We start from the raw sequence: 21,108 nt of genomic DNA on the forward strand, positions 1-21,108 counted from the left end.
TGAGCAGTCGGCAAGCGGTTAATGAATGTCTGAGGTTGGGTGGTGGCCTGAAAGCCAGTATTGGGGGCTATTGGAATATTTCTTTCAGTGTTTTATCCTCTCTTATGAAGGGTTGCCGCTATTTGATTATGTTTCTTATATATTCTACTGTAGTTCTGGATTGCATGTGGATACTAGAGGTTGTTTTTTTTTTCTTTTTTCATTGTGGGAATTTTTCTCTTTTTGTTATCAAGGCTTGTACTGATGGTTTTGTTCTTGTAACCTTTCTTATGGAAGGATTTCGCTAAAATCTTAATGTCTTCTGTGCTAATGTTTTCTGGTTTAGAGTAGGGATAGACCGATAAGTTTTTTTCAGGGCCGATACCGATACCAATATTTTGGTCACAACGTATCGGTATCAGCCGATATAAGCCGATATTTTGTACATTTAAAGTTTTGAAAAATAAAGACAATTTTTGACACAAATCTGGTACTGAACATGTTAATTTTTGTTTAATGCTTAATGACTGGCTTGCTGGCACCCTGTGGTGGGTGGCTGGCTTGCTGGCACCCTGTGGTGGATGGCTGGCTGGCACCCTGGGGTGGGTGGCTAGCACCCTGTGGTGGGTGGCTGTCTGGCTGGCACCCTGCGGTGGGTGGCTGGCTGGCACCCTGTGGTAGGTGGGTGGCTGGCTGGTACAGGACCTGTGGGCTGCTGGCTGGTACAGTGCCTGTGGCTGGCTGATACAGGGCCTGTGTGCGGATGGCTGGTACATTGCCTGTGGCTGGTACAGGGCCTGTGGGTGGCTGGCTGTCTGGCACCCTGTCTGTGGGTGGCTGGCTGTCTTGCACCCTGTGGTGGGTGGCTGGCTGGCACAGGGGCTGTGGGTGGCTGGCTGGTACAGGGCCTGTGGGTGGCTGGCTGGTACAGTGCCTGTGGCTGGTACAGGGCCTGTGGATGGGTGTCTGGCTGTTACAGGACCTGTGGGTGGCTGGCTGGTACAGTGCCTGTGGCTGGCTGGCTGGTACAGTGCCTGTGGATGTGGGTGGCTGGCTGGCACCAGGCTGCTGTGGGTGGGTGTATGGCTGTTATACACTCCCGTGAGACTATTCCCGACTCCAGATGAGGCTGTCCAAGGTGAGGGAGGCGGCATAAGAAGGCAGAATGGCGTCACAAAAATATCGGCACTAACGTCCAGTCCCGGGGCCGATACCGATATATCGGGGAAAGTGCATATCGGCCCCGATAATCGGTCTGTCCCTTGTATTGCAGTGATATCTGATGGCTTGGCTATATATGGGTGTGTTGGGATGGAAGCTGGAACTGTGTAGATAGTTGTTTCAGTCAGTGGGTACCTATATATTGAGGTGTGCAGTTTATCATCTCTGATTGATACTCTTGTGTCTAGGAAGTTTACATGTGTACCTGAAGAGTCTATTATTAATTTGATTGATGGGTAAAACTTATTAAGCAAAACAAGGAGTACATTTTTTCTCCTTCTGCCCATATGATGAAAATAGAATCAATATTATATATATATATATATATATATATATATATATATATATGGCTTTTGCTGTATAGTTTTAAGGAAGGAGTTGGTCTTCCAGGTCTGCCATAAATAAGTTGGCATTTCAGGCTGCCATCCATTTTACTTTCCATAGCAGTACCCATACACTGAAGATAAGTGTCATTATTGAGAGTGAAACAGCAGTGTGTTAGAATGAGTTGTCTAACATCCTTAGTTCTGTATTTGTGGTTTGGGAGGAGGATAAGAATCTGTGACATGCAGCAATTCCATCCTTGCAAGCGATGATGCTATAGAGAGATTCTCCATCCATAGTCACTAGAAGTGTATTTGGCAGTAATTGCTGTATATTGTGGAGCTTGTTCGGTAAATCAGTTGTATCTTGTAGGAAATTAGCAGTATTTCTGACTTCTGGTTTTAGCGCTTTCTCTACAAGGCCTGAGATTTGTTCAGTGAGTGTGCTTATATCTGTTACAATTGGTCTGCCTGGATTTTCTAGCTATGCTTTTTGGGAAGCACAGAAATTACCAATTTCTGAATTATCTAGAATTGCACTGTTAGGTTCTGAATGTAGGCGGGCTGGTAGTTTTTTTGTTGATTTAAAGAGATTCCAAAGGTTTACTTTTTTCTCTAAAAAAACAAAAAACAAACATGCCATACTTACCTGCTCTGTGCAATGGTTTTAAACAGAGCAGCCCTGATCCTCCTCTTCTGCCCCCCCCCCCCCCCCCCCGCCAGTGCCTCTGGCTCCTCCTGCCTTCTGAATACCTCCATAGCAAGTGGCTTGCTCTGGGGGCGCTTATTGAGGCTTGATCCCGAGCCATACTGTGTGCGTCTATGGACACACACAGTACAGCTCAGCCCTGCCCCCTTTTCTCTTGTCACAGTATTTGATTGACATCAGCAGGAGCCAATAGCTCCCGCTGCTGCCGCAGACATGCACAGTGCTGTGCCTCCTGAATACTACTGTACATATAAGATCAAAAACCTTCTAAAATATTCCTTTTACAAAGCTTGCATGCAAAATATTATGAATGCATCAAGTCTAACCTATAGCAGAGCATATCATGGTAATGGCATGAACAGAATAATAGAATAATTTAGGGTAATAATAGAATAATATAATGTCTATTCCTATACTAAGAACATGAGTACTATGTTATTGTCCTTCAGCAATATATTACCTATGAATAATAAAGTGACTATGTTCCAATTTAGCATTTCCACATATATCATTATGTATTGTTTTACAACATGCAACATGTGTGTCAGAGGTGCAATGCCTTGTGTGTGTTGAGGGGGGCCTTGAAAAATAAATGGCATGACAATGTGCTAACATATGTAATGCTCATTAACATGCATTTCACTATAACCGACAAATATAATAGGTAAGATACTAGCCTGTTCATTAAAGTATATGCAAACCCTTGCCCTTAAAACAATTCAGTTTGAAAAAGAAATGAAAGGCAAACCTTTTTTTATATAAAACATACATACCTTTTTTCCCTCTTTTTTTTATTAGGGATCACATACCATTTGTTCCCAGCTGCATAAGGAGCTCAGAGAACAGGGGGAGGAGAAACGTCACACACTGATCTTCCTAGTGAATGGCTGTGCAGGGGCGGGAGGTGTGGGGTGGTCAGGACAAGTCTGATAATGCTCGGCTTTCCTGCCTAGTGAGGTCAGTTTTTGATAGGAAAGCAGAGGGACTGCCAGAAACACCATGTATTTCCTACAAAGGAAGCAATACAAAAAGAACAGGATAACTTTTCATACAAGTAAAAGATACAGCAGACACATATCAGGAATATGAAACGTCGAGTTTACATATCCTTTAAATTTAGGCTCCTGAGTGAACTTTGTTGCTGTACACATCGGGGTTGACTTCCTAAGTGCAAATAAACTTTGCACTTTGCAAGTGCACTTGCATTATTTTTCCCAGAGCTTAGTGGATGTGGTGAAGCTTCACTTTTTAAAGAATAGCCAATCAGGTGCAAGGAAAATTAAAAAAAAAAAACAGCATTTTTGCTTACACATGATTGGATGATGAAAATCAGCAGAGCTTCAACACATTCACTAAACTCTGGGGAAATTACAGGTCCCTCTCAAAAAAATTGCATATTGTGATAAAGTTCATTATTTTCTGTAATGTACTGATAAACATTAGACTTTCATATATTTTAGATTCATTACACACAACTGAATTAGTGCAAGCCTTTTATTTTAATATTGATGATTTTGGCATACAGCTCATGAAAACCCAAAATTCCGATCTCAAAAAATTAGCATATTTCATCCGACCAATAAAAGAAAAGTGTTTTTAATACAAAAAAAGTCAACCTTCAAAAATTATGTTCAGTTATGCACTCAATACTTGGTCGGGAATCCTTTTGCAGAAATGACTGCTTCAATGCGGCGTGGCATGGAGGCAATCAGCCAGGATGCTTCGATAGCGGCCTTGAGCTCATCCAGAGTGTTGGGTCTTGCGTCTCTCAACTTTCTCTTCACAACATCCCACAGATTCTCTATGGGGTTCAGGTCAGGAGAGTTGGCAGGCCAATTGAGCACAGTAATACCATGGTCAGTAAACCCTTTACCAGTGGTTTTGGCACTGTGAGCAGGTGCCAGGTCGTGCTGAAAAATTAAATCTTCATCTCCATAAAGCTTTTCAGCAGATGGAAGCATGAAGTGCTCCAAAATCTCCTGATAGCTAGCTGCATTGACCCTGCCCTTGATAAAACACAGTGGACCAACACCAGCAGCTGACATGGCACCCCAGACCATCACTGACTGTGGGTACTTGACACTGGACTTCAGGCATTTTGGCATTTCCCTCTCCCCAGTCTTCCTCAGGGTCCGGTCACCTCTTCTCGTTGTGCAGCGTTTTCTGCCACACTTTTTCCTTCCCACAGACTTTCCACTGAGGTGCCTTGATACAGCACTCTGGGAACAGCCTATTTGTTCAGAAATTTCTTTCTGTGTCTTACCCTCTTGCTTGAGGGTGTCAATGATGGCCTTCTGGACAGCAGTCAGGTCAGCAGTCTTACCCATGATTGCGGTTTTGAGTAATGAACCAGGCTGGGAGTTTTTAAAAGCCTCAGGAATCTTTTGCAGGTGTTTAGAGTCAATTAGTTGATTCAGATGATTAGGTTAATAGCTCGTTTAGAGAACCTTTTCATGATATGCTAATTTTTTGAGATAGGAATTTTGGGTTTTCATGAGCTGTATGCCAAAATCATCAATATTAAAACAATAAAAGGCTTGCACTACTTCAGTTGTGTGTAATGAATCTAAAATATATGAAAGTCTAATGTTTAACAGTACATTACAGAAAACAATGAACTTTATCACAATATGCTAATTTTTTGAGAGGGACCTGTAGTGCAACTTAAAGGAGAAGTACAACCAAAGCCAAAGCTTGTTTGGCTGTACTTCTCCTGTGGATCACAGGAGTGCAGTTTGTTCTGCACTCCTGTGACCCATTTTCAGCAGACAGTGGGCTTACGTCACAGAGTTGGCCCAGGCTTCGGCAAGCTGACGACCATATGGTCGGGAATCGCCCACTTGCCTAGACCGGCACCTGTTCCCACAAAGTTGGGAGCATGAAAGTGTCCAAAATGTACTGATATGCTGATGCCTTGAAGTGTTACTAATCTGTTACAGATCCTGAATTTACTATATCTGGTCTCCTACAGCAGTGGTTCTCAATTCCGGTCCTCGGGACCCACCAACAGGCCAGGTTTGCAAGATAACTAAATTACATCACAGGTGATCTCATTTGCTGCTCAGTGATTGTAGTATTCTAGTCTGCATCCCCCAAGGTAATACTTAAAATCTGGCCTGTTAGTGGGTCCCGAGGACCGGAATTGAGAACCACTGTCCTACAGTGAACAGAACATAGAAATGCACTTTTTATAGTAAATATAAACTGATAAATACCTTTTCTCATCAGCGGTATATAGCAATTAGAGCAATCTTGTGACTGTATCAGTGAGTGCTGATATCTCGTAGGAGGAGTTTTCATTTCTCCCAAGATTGTCCTATCAGGCTTCAAGACCCTTGATGCTCTGTCTGAACACGTCTGGACAGTGCTGATTGGCCCTGTGCTGATCACACTTACCCTCCCAAGAAAAAAAAAAACTGAGCAGCCTGACTCCGTAAATATGAGGTTATTTTTTTGAGTCTGTGGAAGAAGTAGATGATTAGAAAAGACAGGATTGAACAGCCTCTTTACACAATGCAGAGGATTACCCCTAAGGATCCACACTAAGGGGTATAACAAGCATGCTTTACTGCATATACAGACTGATTTTACTGTTGTGGGTTTAGTAACACATAATTATTCACCTGGGGTTGCATCTTTATTTTTAACATAGTGTTCTATATTGCAATATGCCCCCATCCAGAGACCACATTACCCGTCCATAGACAACATTACCTGTCCACAGACCATGTTATCCATCCACAGACCACGTTACCTGTCCACAGACCACCGTACCCACCACCACACAAGAGATGCTTATCCTCTCAATATTGGAATAAGCTGCTTTCTCAATGCAGTGGAAGCTGGCAGTGGGTTATACAGGATGAGGATGACAGGGGATAGTGTATTAGGAAGGTTGCAGTGGGTGCCAGGTGTGATGAGGGTGACAGGGGGCATGATGTTAGCAAGGTTGCAGTGGGGTGCCAGGTGTGATTAGGATGAGGATGACAGGGGGTGGGGTGTTAACAAGGTTGCAGTGGGGTGCCAGTTGTGATGAACATGAGGATGGCAGGGGGAAGGTTGTTAGCAAGGTTGCAGTGGGGTGCCAGGTGTGATAAACATGGGGATGACAGTGGTTGGGGTTTTAGCAAGGTTGCAGTGGGGTGTCAGGTGTGATGAGGATGACAGGGGGTGGGTGTTAGCAAGGTTGCAGTGGGCTGCCAGGAGGAATTAAGATCGGGAGGAGGATGGCAGGGGGTGGGATGTTAATGAGGTATCATTGGGTTGCCAGGTGTGATGAGGATGAGGATGGCAGGGGGTGGGGTGTTAGTAAGGTATCAGTGGGTTTCCAGGTGTGATGAGAATGACAGGGCATGGGGTGTTAGTACGGTTGCAGTGGGGTGCTAGATGTGATGAGGATGAGGATGAGGATGACAGGGGGTGGGGTGTTAGCTAGGTTGCAATGGTGTGCCAGGTGTGATAAAGATGAGGATGACTGAGGATGACAGTGGGTGGCGTGCTAGTAAGGTATCAGTGGGTTACCAGGTGTGATGAAGATGAGGATGAGGATGACAGGGGTTGCGGTGTTAGTTGCCAGGTGGGATGAGGATGACAGGAGAGAGAGAGAGAAAAAGAAAGGCACATAAAGAGAGAAAGAAGGATCACAAGTATGAAAAAAGAAAACAGAACACATTTTGGCATGATTTGTATTATTTATGAGTTTAGAAATGGGGAAATAAATGTATTTATAAAAGTTTAAGAATCTCTATGACCTCAATATACACATACAGAATCTCACAAAAGTGAGTACACCCCTCATATTTTTGTAAATATTTTATTATATCTTTTCATGTGACAACACTAAAGAAATGACAGTTTGCTACAATGTAAAGTAGTGAGTGTGAAACTTGTATAACAGTAAAAAATTAGCTGTCCCCTCAAAACAACTCAACACACAGCCATTAATGTCTAAACCGCTGGCAACCAAAGTGAGTACACCCCTAAGTCAAAATGTCCAAATTGGGCCCAAAGTGTCAATATTTTCTGTGGCCACCATTATTTTCCAGCGCTGACTTAACCCTCTTGGGTATGGAGTTCACCAGAGCTTCACAGGTTTCCACTGGAGTCCTCTTCCACTCCTCCATGACGAGTTGGTGGATGTTAGAGACCTTGCGCTTCTCCGTCTTCCATTTGAGGAGGTCCCACAGATGCTCAATAGGGTTTAGGTCTGGAGACATGCTTGGCCAGTCCATCACCTTTACCCTCAGCTTCTTTAGCAAGGCAGTGGTCGTCTTGGAAGGGTGTTTGGGGTCATTATCATGTTGGAATACTGCCCTGCAGTCCAGTATCCGAAGGGAGTGGATCATGCTCTGTTTCAATATGTCACAGTACATGTTGGCATTGATGGTTACCTCAATGAATTGTAGCTTCCCAGTGCCAGCAGCACTCATGCAGCCCAGACTATGACACTCCCACCACCATGCTTGACTGTAGGCAAGACACACTTGTCTTTGTACTCCTCACCTGGTTGCCGTCACACACGCTTGACACATTTGAATCAAATAAGTTTATCTTGGTCTCATCAGACCACAGGACACAGTTCCAGTAATCCCTGTCCTTAGTCTGCTTGTCTTCAGCAAACTGTTTGCAGGCTTCCTTGTGCATCATCTTTAGAAGAGGCTTCCTTCTGGGATGACAGCCATGCAGACCAATTTGATGCAGTGTGCGTATTATCTGAGCACTGACAGGTTGACCCCCCACCCCTTCAACCTCTGCAGAAATGCTGGCAGCACTCATACCTCTGTTTCCCAAAGACAGCCTCTTGATATGACGCTGAGCAAGTGCACTCAACTTCTTTGGTCAACCATGGCGAGGCCTGTTCTGAGTGAAACCTGTCCTGTTAAACTGCTGTATGGTCTTGGCCACCTTGCTGCAGCTCAGTTTCAGGGTCTTGGTAATCTTCTTATAGGCCATCTTTATGTAGAGCAACGATTCTTTTTTTTTCAGATCCTTAGAGAGTTCTTTACCACGAGGTGCCATGTTGAACTTCCAGTGACCAGTATGAGAGAGTGAGAGCGACAACACCTAATTTACCACACCTGCTTCCCATTCACACCTGAAACCTTGTAACAGTAACAAGTCACATGACACCGGAGGGGGGGGGTGGCTAAATGGGACATTTTCACTTAGGGGTGTACTCACTTTTGTTGCCAGTGGTTTAGACATTAATGGTTGTGTGTTGAGTTATTTTGAGCGGACAGCAAATTTACACTGTTATACAAGCTGTGCACTCACTGCTTTACATTGTAGTTATAGTGTCATTTCTACAGTGTTGTCAGATGAAAAGATTAAATAAAATATTTACAAAAACGTGAGAGGTGTACTCACTTTTGCGTGATACTGTATGCAGGCTATTACTGATTCCGTAAAGAAGTAAAAAAAGAACACTGCTAAAGCATGTACAGTACAGGGGTGTTATCTCCTTTATGGGAATCGCTGCTCTTGAAATCCTCTATAGCCTGTGTCCTCATGCTTTTATGGGAGGCGGAGTATCCATCAGTCAAGATGTGACATCCCACCCACTGTGTATTTTTTTAGTTACTGGGCATGGAGGAGGAGGGAGGGACTGGGCTGTCATTTAGGATCTGTATACACTCCCAAATGTGTGATGTTAATACCATGTGACCTGAATAGCTCAGCTAAAACCAGGAAGTGTTCTCTCCAGTATTCTCAGGATTTCCTGATGATGCCATGTGGCGAAATGCTGCCTCTATCGTCTAGGACTAACCATTGACGTCACTTCCGGGAATGCTGGAATGCACGCAGACTGAGGAGTGGGTTTCTGGCACGGGGAGATCGAGTTCCTGTCATATCCCATGGTAACTATACAGCATTTATGTGTCTGCAGAGCTGGTGCCGGGCAGAGTACGTTTTAATGGAAGGGCAACTGCTGCAGAGTTGTTATATAATATTGTTTTTTAATAAACAGAGTTTCACTATTAGTATGCTATTTGTCTTTCATGCACACTGACTTTTTACATCTGTGGGGAAGAAGCGGTCATCTATAGGATTATAGTCCATTGGTCATGGCAAAGTCTGCTGGTCCGTGGGGGGCCTGGGGGCTCTGGTGAGTGCATCACACATTTATTTTTGCACGTGGTGGAGCACTTTTTATTGGGAGGAAGCACAGATTCTGCATGGATATGGATATATGGAATTTGTTATGTCATAGGTTTTTTTTAGGACTGTCCTTGTTTTTTGTTTTTTTTTTTAATCATGATTTGTTTTGAGCACGATTTCGAATGATATTTATATGGTTCATCGATACACATGTATTGGAATTTATTTGTTTACATTTAATATAGTAGTTCTAATTATTGAGTTATTTTATCACTGTGAAGTTTGCACAATTTCATGCAACCAACTTTGTGGGAACAGTTTGGGGGTGGCCCCATCCTGTTCCAACATGACTGCGCACCAGTGCACAAAGCAAGATCCATAAAGACATGAATGAGTGACTTTGGGGGAGAGGAACTTGACTGGCCTGCACAGAGTCCTGACCTCAACCCGATAGAACACCTTTGGGATTAATTAGAGCACAGACTGCAAGCCAGGCCTTCTCTCCAACTTCAGTGCCTAACCTCACAAATGCACTTTTAAAAGAATGGTCAAACATTTCCATAGACATACTCCTAAACCTTGTAGACAGCCTTCCCAGAAGAGTTGAAGCTGTTATCGCTGCAAAGGGTGGGCCAACTCAATATTGAACCCTACAGACTAATGCTGGCCATACACTAGCCAAAAAAAGCGTTCGTAAATCTGTAATTTGGTCCGTTCGTTTGTTTTTCATCCAGTTAATGGGCACAAATAGAAAACCGGTTTTAAGTTTTCAGAGCCGAAAAATCGAAGGAACAGTTTGGAAAATTCTGCCGAACGAACGATAAATTGAAAGGTTAATGTGTTTCTCGCACGAACTGTTTGCACTAGGTATATGTGGCAAACTGAACAAAAAAGTGATTGATTTATGTCCATTGAATGATTTATTGTTTGAAATTCGGTCATTAGATGATGGCACGATCGTCTGCTCTCACGTCCGATTTTTCGAAAATGAGTTTGAACGATTTAACGAATTTTCTGGTAGTGTATGGCCAGCTTTAGACTGGGATAAAAAAATAAAAAGTCCATAAATGTATCCCATAGTTTGTAGACACTATAACTTTTGCGCAAACCAATCAATATACACGTATTAGGATTTTGTGGAACAAAGGAAGCTCTATTTGTGGGAAAAAAGGACATCAAGTTTATTTGGGTACAGCGCCACACGACTGTGCAATTGTCAGTTAAAGCAACGCAGTGCCTTAACACAAAAAATGGCCTGGTCATTAAGGGGGTAAAACCTTACTGGGCTGAAGTGGTTAAAGTTCATGTGTGTGTAATATAGTGTATATAGGTATTGATTTGGCAGAACCAACTTGTTATCCAACAGCAAACTAGATGGAATCCAGTATCCAACACAAATGATAAACTTCTGGATCATATGGGGAATAAGAGGAACAAACAAATGATGCCCTCATAGGTATGCAGATTTAAAAAATATCTCACTTGTGTATCAGCAACAACTGGGCAGGAAGTATTTTCAGGATGTGGGGGCCATTTCACAGGTAAATTAGATAGAATCTGGACAGTAATTGTCCCGTGTATAATAATACATTTTTGCTTTTTTTTATTTTTTTTTTGTATTTACACAGTTAAGTCCAATACTGAAAAAAGTTATCATTTGCAGGTTTCTTGGGGAATTCCATAATCAGGTTAATGGCTACTTTGTCTCCGCCCCTTCGGTCCAACACTTTGGGGTTTATTTACTCAAACTCGAGGCAAAAATTTGTCATAATTCTGCAGAGAAACCAATCAGCTTCCAGGTTTTCTTGCTAACGCTTAATTATACAAACTGAGGTTAGAAGCTGATTAGTTTCTCTGCAGAATTGTGACTAATTTTGCCCGCTCTAGCTTTAGTAATTAAACCCTTTTGAGTCTCCTCTTCAGGGCTGGGACATTTGCCAAAAGACACCACAGAGTTCATAGCATTCCTCCCTTGTATTAATTTAGACTGTTGGCTGTCTCCTTGGCTGTAATGTAAGATACTGCTCCCCTGCCAATAACTCTGAATCCCCCCTATCCTCCCTGGCTGTTCTTCTTAGGATTTTTGGTGAAGGCTCCATCACCGGCTCCCATCTGAGACCCTCCATTGCTGCTGCATCGGGGCATACTGTTTCCTGGAGAGTAACTCATAAGTCGGCCCTTCCAATTTATATTTGTATTTGAAGGCACTGAAGCAAGAAGTTCACGTCCTCATGCATGTTTCATGCATTCAATATTCAGATGACTGGCCTCAGCATGGTTTACCATTGGTTTGGGATTATTTACCCCAATTATACATTGTGCGACTTTTTTGCACTCCATCAGGAGCATTCCAAGGGGTGGTAGATATACTTTGGAGGGAATCCTTTCAGAACGGCAAGTACCGACCGATGTGATCCCCATTAGGGTCAGTTCTTCTTCTAAACCAAACTGCAACAGTCAAAAAACTGCTGGAAAAAAAATCTGCAGGAGAACCACACCAAGCTTCGAGCATTGACACTCCAATCAGCATCCAGTAAACGCTCCTTGAAAATCTTCCTTCATTCCTTCTTCCCAGCTTATCCTCCGGTCACCTCTGGTGAAAAAGCAAGCCACAGCATGTTGTGCCAGGTGATGGATCCAGCCTTCTTGTTGGATCTCAGTCATAATGCCATCAATCCATGGAAAACCCATCCTGCCTTCAGCCCACTTGGTCAGGGCCTCAGGGTTCCAATCCCATGGAATTTGGATAAATATGGGGTTTCCTTCCATCTTATAAAAGCGTGGGATATTTGTGGCTGCAGTGTAGAAGAACTCACGCCACGGAAGCTACCGATAGAAAGAGAGAGGAGATAAGCTATTTTTCCCCACCTTTTTGTAAAGATCTGTTAATTTTAAATAAAACAGACGACAGGAGAGGCATCCAAACCTCAGATAAGGGCTAAGTCCTGTAGTGCTTTCAAGAAGGGAGTTGGCATTCATGTGAGGCCTTTCAAAATTTGCCAACTAAGCCTTTTCTCTCCAGGTGCCTTTCTAACTTTATCAGTGCTTCAGCATCTCCAGCGGTTTGATTTTGCTAATAAGTGTTTGGATCCCCTTTTAAATCAAAGGTGGTTACCCACTTTTCAAGTTAATAATCTTTTTCAAATCATAGAGTGTGTAAAATGCGTATTATCACCTCCACACCAGCTTCATTTGACAATTTCTTGATTGTAGCATTTTACTCTTTTGAAAATAGTTTAGAGTCATACTCAGTAGACAGTTTGCTGATCTTGCATTCTTTGAAGAGCCGCAGAAAGACATCAGCAGGTTGTCCGCGGATCACAAATAAGCGAGAGTTTATTTTACGCAGATTAACATCCAGGTCTTCTAGACACTGCACTGGATAAACTTTCAACGGTTTCAATTGAAATTAGCTGACTCAATGATGGCAACAAAGAATGTTTAGACTAAAAAAGTTTCAGAATTTTCCTATAACCATTTGAACATAAATCTAACCATGACCATTTGAACGTAAATCTAACCAGTTTGGCCAACTTGGGATACTTATTGATGTGAAGCCCACTGTGAAGGTGAACGGTTACATTTATTTGCTAATATCTTGAGCTAGCTAAGTTAGCTGCCGACTGTTTCAGTGAAGAACATTTGCATTGGATGTTACATATGGAAAGGATCCAGCAATAGACAAAACATACACAACATACATAATGAATGCCTAAAGAAAAGAAATAGTAGAAGATGGGACATACAAGAATAAAAGAGTAGAATTGGCTCTCCCTACCTAGAGTAACAATTTTCATTTCTGCGCAGGGCAGTAGTCTTCAAAGACTTGAAGCACTCACATGAGTTATGTAAAGTTATTGAAATTCTGACAAAGACAATTTTCCTGAAGGAGAACTGAGCTACAGAGAAAGAGCCATCTTAAGTTGATTAAAATGACTTTAGATACGAAGTAACAGCAAGGGATTTGGAAACTTATCTTCATATGGCGGCAAAGAATAATTTCACTGCATGCAGCGATAAAAAGATTGATTGATATATAAAAGAGTTACTATGAAGGGATTACTTATATAAGCAAATATATGGTCCTATTTACATAGAGTATTATTCTAAAAGCCCCAGAGAAAATTATCTTTCTTTAATGGAACTTATTTAAAGCTCAACAGCTTCAAAATTAATTTTCCTTAAATAGTGAAAAGGAAGGAATTTGAGAGAGGCTATTAACATTGTGATTTGACTACATATTTCAATAAGTTCTTTGGTTTAAACAAAAAAAAAAAAGTGGATTTAGAACAGTTTTCTCAGATTTTCATCCTATAGTCATCTGCGGTACAACACAGAGTCATTTAAAGAAGAGTACACATGCATTCTTAACATGGATTAATGAAAAATGAGATTTAAGGACCATGGACACCAACTTATATGTGAACGACACATTGGGGCTGATTTACTAAAAGTGGAGATTGCAAAATCTGGTGCAGCTCTGCATAGAAACCAATTGGCTTCCAGGTTTATTTTTCCAAGCCTAATTGAACAAGCTGAAGTTAAAAGCTGATTGGCTACTTTGCACAGCTGCACCAGATTTTGCATTCTCCACTGTTAGTAAATCAACCCCATTGTGTTGTCATAAAGTTTCTTCAAAGTATTGACCAAATCTATGACTGTAACTATAACTGTAGTTATTACAGAAAGTGTCATTTATTTTTACCTAAACAGAAAACTCAGAGAGGTACAGAGAGCACATACACAGAAATGTGCAGAGAACACAATCACAGAGAGCTCAGAGAGGGGCAGAGAGCATATTTACAGAAAGGTGCTGCAAGCATAATAAAGAAAGGTGCAGAGAGCACATAGAGGTAAAGGGAGCCCATAGAGCGAGAGCTTAATCATTTAATCCTGCAGCAGTATGGGAAATGTTGGCGCAGTGTGTGGGAAACAGGGCAGCCATCAGAAATGATGGGACCCCTTACAGAGCTTAAGGTCTGGTCCCCTTACATTACAGTTTACCCCTTTTATTATGGTCCCCAAAGTTCCCCCACTTACATTAGAGTCCCCACTCCTTTCATCTGTGTCCCCAGAGTCATCCTCCTTACATCAGGGTCCCAAGAGTCCCCTCTCCCTAAATCAGGGTCCCCAGAGTCCTCCCCCTTACATCAGGGTCCTCAGAGTTCACCATTACATCACAGATCCCACTTTCATTAGGATTCCCAAAATCTCCCCTTACATTAGGATCCCAAAGTCCCCCCCCTTTTATCAGGGTCCACAAAACCCCACTCTTACATCAGGGTACCCTAAAGCCCCCCTCCTTAAATCAGGGTCTCTAGAGTCCCCCCTTACATCAGGGTCCCCAAAGTCTCCCCTCCATAAGTCAGGACTCCCCTTACACGGGAGTCCCCCTTTCATTGGGATCCCCAAAGTCACCCCCGCTTACATCAGGGTCCCTAAAGTGACCTTACATCAGGGTCACCAAAGCCCCTTTACGTCAGAGTCCCTAAAGCGACCTTACATCAGGGTTCCTAGGGCCCATTCCCTTTCAATAGGGTCCCCAAAGTTAGAAGGGAAGATCAGAGTGGGGTAAGGAGAGTGGAAAGTTTTAAGAGTATAGTTGGGGTAGTGGTACGGGAGGATGAAGTATTGCAAAGACCTCATCTTACATCCGGGTTCTTCTAATTTCAGCAGATGGGTACAGGACAGATTGACGCGGGAAGGCTGGGCACTGGGACTGGATGGGTTTGGAAGAGGAACTTCCTCCTGCTCTAAATCCCGGAGACTGGGGGAGGGGCAAGCATGTGATTGGTTGCTAGGACATGGGCTATCCTAGAAAACAAACCCTAGAGCTGAGAACAGCGGGCAGCATTAGTGGAGGATGCTGTCAGCTACACTGATTGGGTATTTGGACAGGACGCTCTGGGGAGGCTTTGACCCAGCAAAAACTGGCCATGGCTGCGCCCTAGGCGAATGTCTGGTTTGACTAGTGGCAGCACTGGCCCTGGGTGCAGAGAACAAATACACAGAGAGCTGACAGTGGTGTAGAGAACAAATACACAGAGAACTGACAGCAATGTAGAGAACAAATACACAGAGAGCTGTCAGCAGTGTAGATAATAAATACACAGAGAGCTGTCAGAAGTGTAGAGAAAAAATACACAGAGAGCTGACAGCAGTGTAGAAAACAAATACACAGAGAGCTGTCAGCAGTGTAGAGAAAAAATACACAGAGGGCTGACAGCAGTGTAGAGAACAAATACACAGAGAGCTGACAGCAGTGTAGAGAACAAATACACAGAGAGCTGACAGCAGTGTAGAGAAAAATACACAGAGAGCTGTCAGCAGTGTAGAGAAAAATACACAGAGAGCTGTCAGCAGTGTAGATAATAAATACACAGAGAGCTGTCAGAAGTGTAGAGAAAAAATACACAGAGAGCTGACAGCAGTGTAGAGAACAAATACACAGAGAGCTGTCTGCAGTGTAGAGAAAAAATACACAGAGAGCTGACAGCAGTGTAGAGAACAAATACACAGAGAGCTGACAGCAGTGTAGAGAAAAAACACACAGAGAGCTGACAGCAGTGTAGAGAAAAAACACACAGAGAGCTGACAGCAGTGTAGAGAACAAATACACAGAGAGCTGACAGCAGTGTAGAGAAAAAACACACAGAGAGCTGACAGCAGTGTAGAGAAAAAACACACAGAGAGCTGACAGCAGTGTAGAGAAGAAATACACAGAGAGCTGACAGACGTGTAGAGAACAAATACACAGAGAGCTGTCAGCAGTGTAGAGAAAAAATACACAGAGAGCTGACAGCAGTGTAGAGAAAAAACACACAGAGAGCTGACAGCAGTGTAGAGAACAAATACACAGAGAGCTGACAGCAGTGTAGAGAAAAAACACACAGAGAGCTGACAGCAGTGTAGAGAAAAAACACACAGAGAGCTGACAGCAGTATAGAGAAGAAATACACAGAGAGCTGACAGACGTGTAGAGAACAAATACACAGAAAGCTGTCAGCAGTGTAGAGAAAAAATACACAGAGAGCTGACAGCAGTGTAGAGAACAAATACACAGAGAGCTGACAGCAGTGTAGAGAAAAAACACACAGAGAGCTGACAGCAGTGTAGAGAACAAATACACAGAGAGCTGACAGCAGTGTAGAGAACAAATACACAGAGAGCTGACAGCAGTGTAGAGAAAAAACACACAGAGAGCTGACAGCAGTGTAGAGAACAAATACACAGAGAGCTGACAGCAGTGTAGAGAACAAATACACAGAGAGCTGACAGCAGTGTAGAGAACAAATACACAGAGAGCTGACAGCAGTGTAGAGAAAAAACACACAGAGAGCTGACAGCAGTGTAGAGAACAAATACACAGAGAGCTGACAGACGCGTAGAGAAGAAATTCACAGAGAGCTGACAGACGTGTAGAGAACAAATACACAGAGAGCTGACAGACGTGTAGAGAACAAATACACAGAGAGCTGACAGCGGCGCAGAGAAAAAATACACAGAGAGCTCACAGAGGTGCAAAAAACAAATACACAGAGAGGGAGGTGACAGCGGTGCAGAGAACAAATCTGCAGAGAGCTGACAGCGGTGCAGAGAACAAATCCGCAGAGAGCTGACAGCGGTGCAGAGAACAAATCCGCAGAGAGCTGACAGCGGTGCAGAGAACAAACACGCAGAGAGCTGACAATGGTTCAAAGAACAAATACACAGAGAGCTCACAGAGGTGCAAAAAACAAATACACAGAGAGGGAAGTGACAGCGGTACAGAGAACAAATACACAGAGAGGGAAGTGACAGCGGTACAGAGAACAAATACGCAGAGAGATGACAGCGGTGCAGAGAACAAATTCACAGAGAGCTGACAACGGTGCAGAGAACAATTACACAGAGAGCTCATAGAGGTGCAGAGAACTCACAGAGGTGTGCATGGAACATACATTGGACTTATTCAGCATTATGTAAACCTTTAGGCTGAAATAATTCAATATACAAAAATAAAGAATTAGGAGTAAAAAAAATTAAAATGAAAAATAGAACATTAACAACAACTTTAAAGAAAACTATTTTAAATAACAAACATGTCGTACTTACCTGCTCTGTGCAATGGTTTTGCACAGAGCAGTACTGACCCTCCTCTTCCTGGGTCCCTGCTAGTACTCTGGGCTCCTACCCCCTGCCGAGTTGCTTGCTATGAGAGCAGCACACGTGCAGGCTCACTCCCAAGCCACCTCTTTGTGTCCATTGACACACGGAGCGTGGCTCAGCTCTGCCCCCTGTTCCATCCTCACTGGCTGTGATTACAGCAACAGGAGCCAATTGCTCCCATTGGTACTATATATCTGAGTCTATGAGGAGGGAGAAAGCCAAGAGAGCACCTGATGTCGTGCACAACGCTGGATCGAGATCAGGCTCAGGTAAGTATAAGGGTGGGCTGGGTGGGCTGCAAACTGAAGGTGTGGGGAATCTGCCTGCTGAGTAGGCAGATGGCTGGTCCACGTCTGCTTCGTTTATGCAGAATGGACACAGACACAGCCTGCTGTCCTCTATGGGCAGTCGGATGTTAACAGACCGCCTGTCCGTTTACACCCAACTGCCACCTGATTTGATCTGCCCAATGAATGGGGAATGCCCCATCCATCTGTTTTTAGTAGATCAGTTCAGCTAGGATGTTGGCGGGTATCAAGACACTTGTCGGTTGACACCCATCGCTTCATAGAGGAGACTGGAGGGTCTGGCGGGTCCGAGTGTGAATGGGCCCTTAGACAAAGAATACATTAAACCAGTGGTTCTCAACTCCTGTTCTCAGGACCCACTAACAGGCCAGGTTTGCAAGATAACTGAGATATAATTTGCTGCTCAGTGATTGCAGTACTCTAGTTTGCATCTCCCCAGGGTATTACTTTAAATCTGGCCTGTTAGTGGGTCCCGAGGACAGGAGTTGACAACCACTGCATTAAGGTAAAAAAACTTTCAGCCTTAAGAACCACTTTATTGTCAATGACGGTCTGTTGTCATTTAGCTTAGAAATACATTTACAGTACATTGAAATGCTCGAGATACATTTCATTTCTACTTAAATTGCTATGTTATTTTTTCACAATTTCTTATTGTTCAGCTGAACAATATTGACATTGTAAAAGCAAGATCAATGCCAAGAATGTAGCATTAAAGCTAGATAAATCATTTAAAATGAAATGCCAGCAATTTTTTTGTTTGACAGGGGTGGGATTTACTAATACTGGAGCACTCAGAATCTGGTTCAGCTTCTAACTTCAGCTTGTTCAATTAAGCTTTGACAATAAAACCTGGTAACTGATTGGTCTCTATGTAGACCTGACACAGATTTTGCACTCTTCAGTCTTAGTAAATCCCCCCCTGTGTGTGTGTAGGTGAGGGGTTGAAACTTCTGGCAGGTTTATAGATTCCATCTAAAAACCATAAGGATGTATTTTCCTGATTCACACTATTCTGTATGAATAAGTAACATTTGACCTGATGAAGAAATAGCCTAATAACATTCATCTTTATCATAATTTACACAGAACAAAAGTACATGCAGTTCCACTGGATGAAAAGGCTCTACATATATGTTTTTATAAATACACCCCTATGTAGTAGCAAATATGTTTATAGTTTTACACATTCCTGTGTTGCAAAACTGGTTTCGGGGGCTAAGGTGTCTTTTTATCTTTGTCATTAAGAAGTTAATCTCCCTGGCGGTATGATTCTTTCCGATTTTAGGTGCTGAAAGCGGTACCATTATTTTGCATGTAATTCTTAAGAATGAGCAGCCCAAACCAGCTATTTACATATCATTTTCTTTTTTCCTGTGCATTCTTCTTTATCCACTTAAGCCCCGGAAGATTTTACCCCCATTCCGACCAGGGCCTATTTTGCGATTCGGCACTCGTGACTTTAACGGACAATTGCGCGGTCCTGCGAAGCTGTACCTAAACTAATTTGACGTCCTTTTTTTCCCACAAACAGAGCTTTCTTTTGGTGGTATTTGATCACCTGTGCGATTTTTTGATCATGCGCTATAAAAAAAAAAGAGCGACAATTTTGCAAAAATAACAATATTTTTCAAATTTTTTTATATGAAATTCCCCAAAAAAAAAATGTAAAAATCTAAATTTTTTAACATTTTCGGCCAATTTGTTTTATGCTACATATGTTTGGTAAAAAAAAAAATCGCAAAAATCATATTTTGATTGGTTTGCGCAAAAGTTATCGCGTTTACTAACAAAGGGGAAGTTTTTGTCATTTTTGTTTTTTTTTTAAACGCTTAATGGCGGCGATATGCGATTTTTTTTGCGGTACTGCGACATTGCGGCAGACAGATCGGACCCTTGACTGACATTTTTGACACTTTTGGGGTTACCAGTGACATTTCTACAGTAATCAGTGCTATAAATATGCACTGTTACTGTAAAATTACACTAGCAGTGAAGGGGTTAACTTTTTTGAGAGGGAGGGGTTATGTGTGTCCCTAGGGGCATGATTCTAACTGTGATTGGCTGTGTCTTGAGGTGTAGGAACAGTGATCAACGGTCCTACATAGTAGAACCGTATGATCACTATTCCTACACCGGGGAGAATGACAGGCGGCTTGTTTACATCAGCCGCCTGCCTTTCTCCCTCTCCACCGACGATCGCCGAGTGACCGATCACTCCCCCCCGGTCACACGCGCGGGGGGGGTCCGTGACCGCGTGGGAGTGGGAGCGCGCCTCCAGCGGTGCGCGCTCGCTCCCCAGAGCCCTCACAGGCTAGCGACGTAGTACTACGTCGCTCTGCCTGTGAGGGGCTGACTGCCAGTAAATATACTGTGAGCAGTTGTCAAGTGATTATAATATCTCGGGTATGATAAAGTTTGAAACACAAAATCATAAATTATAATATAATAAATAACTTTAAATAAGTTAAAGTATGTATCTATGTTATATAAATACATATATATTTATAATATATATATATATATATATATATACACACATAAAAAGTACAGTAAAACTGCAGGAAAGGGAACTGGGGGGCAAACTAATGTGAATTTATTTTATTTTGCAATGTATCAGTGTGTTTGGTGTGTTTTACTTTTTGAATTTGCCGCCAGTTCCACCCCCCTGCAAGCGTCACGTCGCAGGAGACGGAAGCCGGGCACACAGAGCATCGGGAGGAAGATCCGCCGCCACGCACCGCCGGGATACATCGCTGGATCCCGGGGACAAGGTGAGTACCCTCTCTTCCAGGATCCAGCGATCTTCCTAGCGGTTCCCCGAGTGTGGCTCGGGGTAACCGCTTTTGGCACTGAAATTTAACCCTGAGCCACACTCGGGAATACCGCTAGGAAGGTTAAAGTGATTGTAAGTCTTGTATTTTATTCTTTCAAAATAACAAAAATATTATATTTACCTGCTCTGTGTAGTGGTTTTGCACAGAGCAGCCTGGATCCTCCTCTTCTCGGGTCCCTCGCCGGCGCTCCTTGCCCTTCCCTCCTGATGAGTGTCCCCAAGAGCAAGCAGGTTGCTATGGGGGCCCCCGAGCCGAGCCACAGCTCTGTGTGTTCACTCAGACATGGACCCGCCCCCCTCTCTCTCCTCATTGGCTAACTTACTTTGATTGACAGCAGTGGAAGCCAATGTGTTTCAGCCAATCAGGAGGGAGAGTCCCAGATAGCCGAGGCACTTGTGCAAATCGCTGGATCAAGATATCAAGATGGGGCTCAGGTAAGTATAAGGGGGGCTGTTGCACACTGAAGTTTTTTTTATCTTAATGCA

At 43.1% G+C, this 21,108-nt stretch overlaps 1 pseudogene across 1 annotated transcript in view; it reads right to left on the reverse strand.

Moving 5' to 3' along the window:
- Nucleotides 1-11,559: 11,559 nt before the first annotated feature.
- Nucleotides 11,560-21,108, reverse strand: part of LOC309552565 (cryptochrome-1-like) — a 65,960-nt pseudogene continuing 56,411 nt past the window's right edge. The window contains exon 2 of the transcript in view: nt 11,560-12,403. The product of the transcript in view is annotated as a cryptochrome-1-like (transcript). The remainder of the gene's footprint in view (nt 12,404-21,108) is intronic.

Source organism: Pelophylax lessonae (assembly GCF_965119305.1).
Source record: "Pelophylax lessonae genome assembly, chromosome: 4".
NCBI classification, from domain to species: domain Eukaryota; kingdom Metazoa; phylum Chordata; class Amphibia; order Anura; family Ranidae; genus Pelophylax; species Pelophylax lessonae.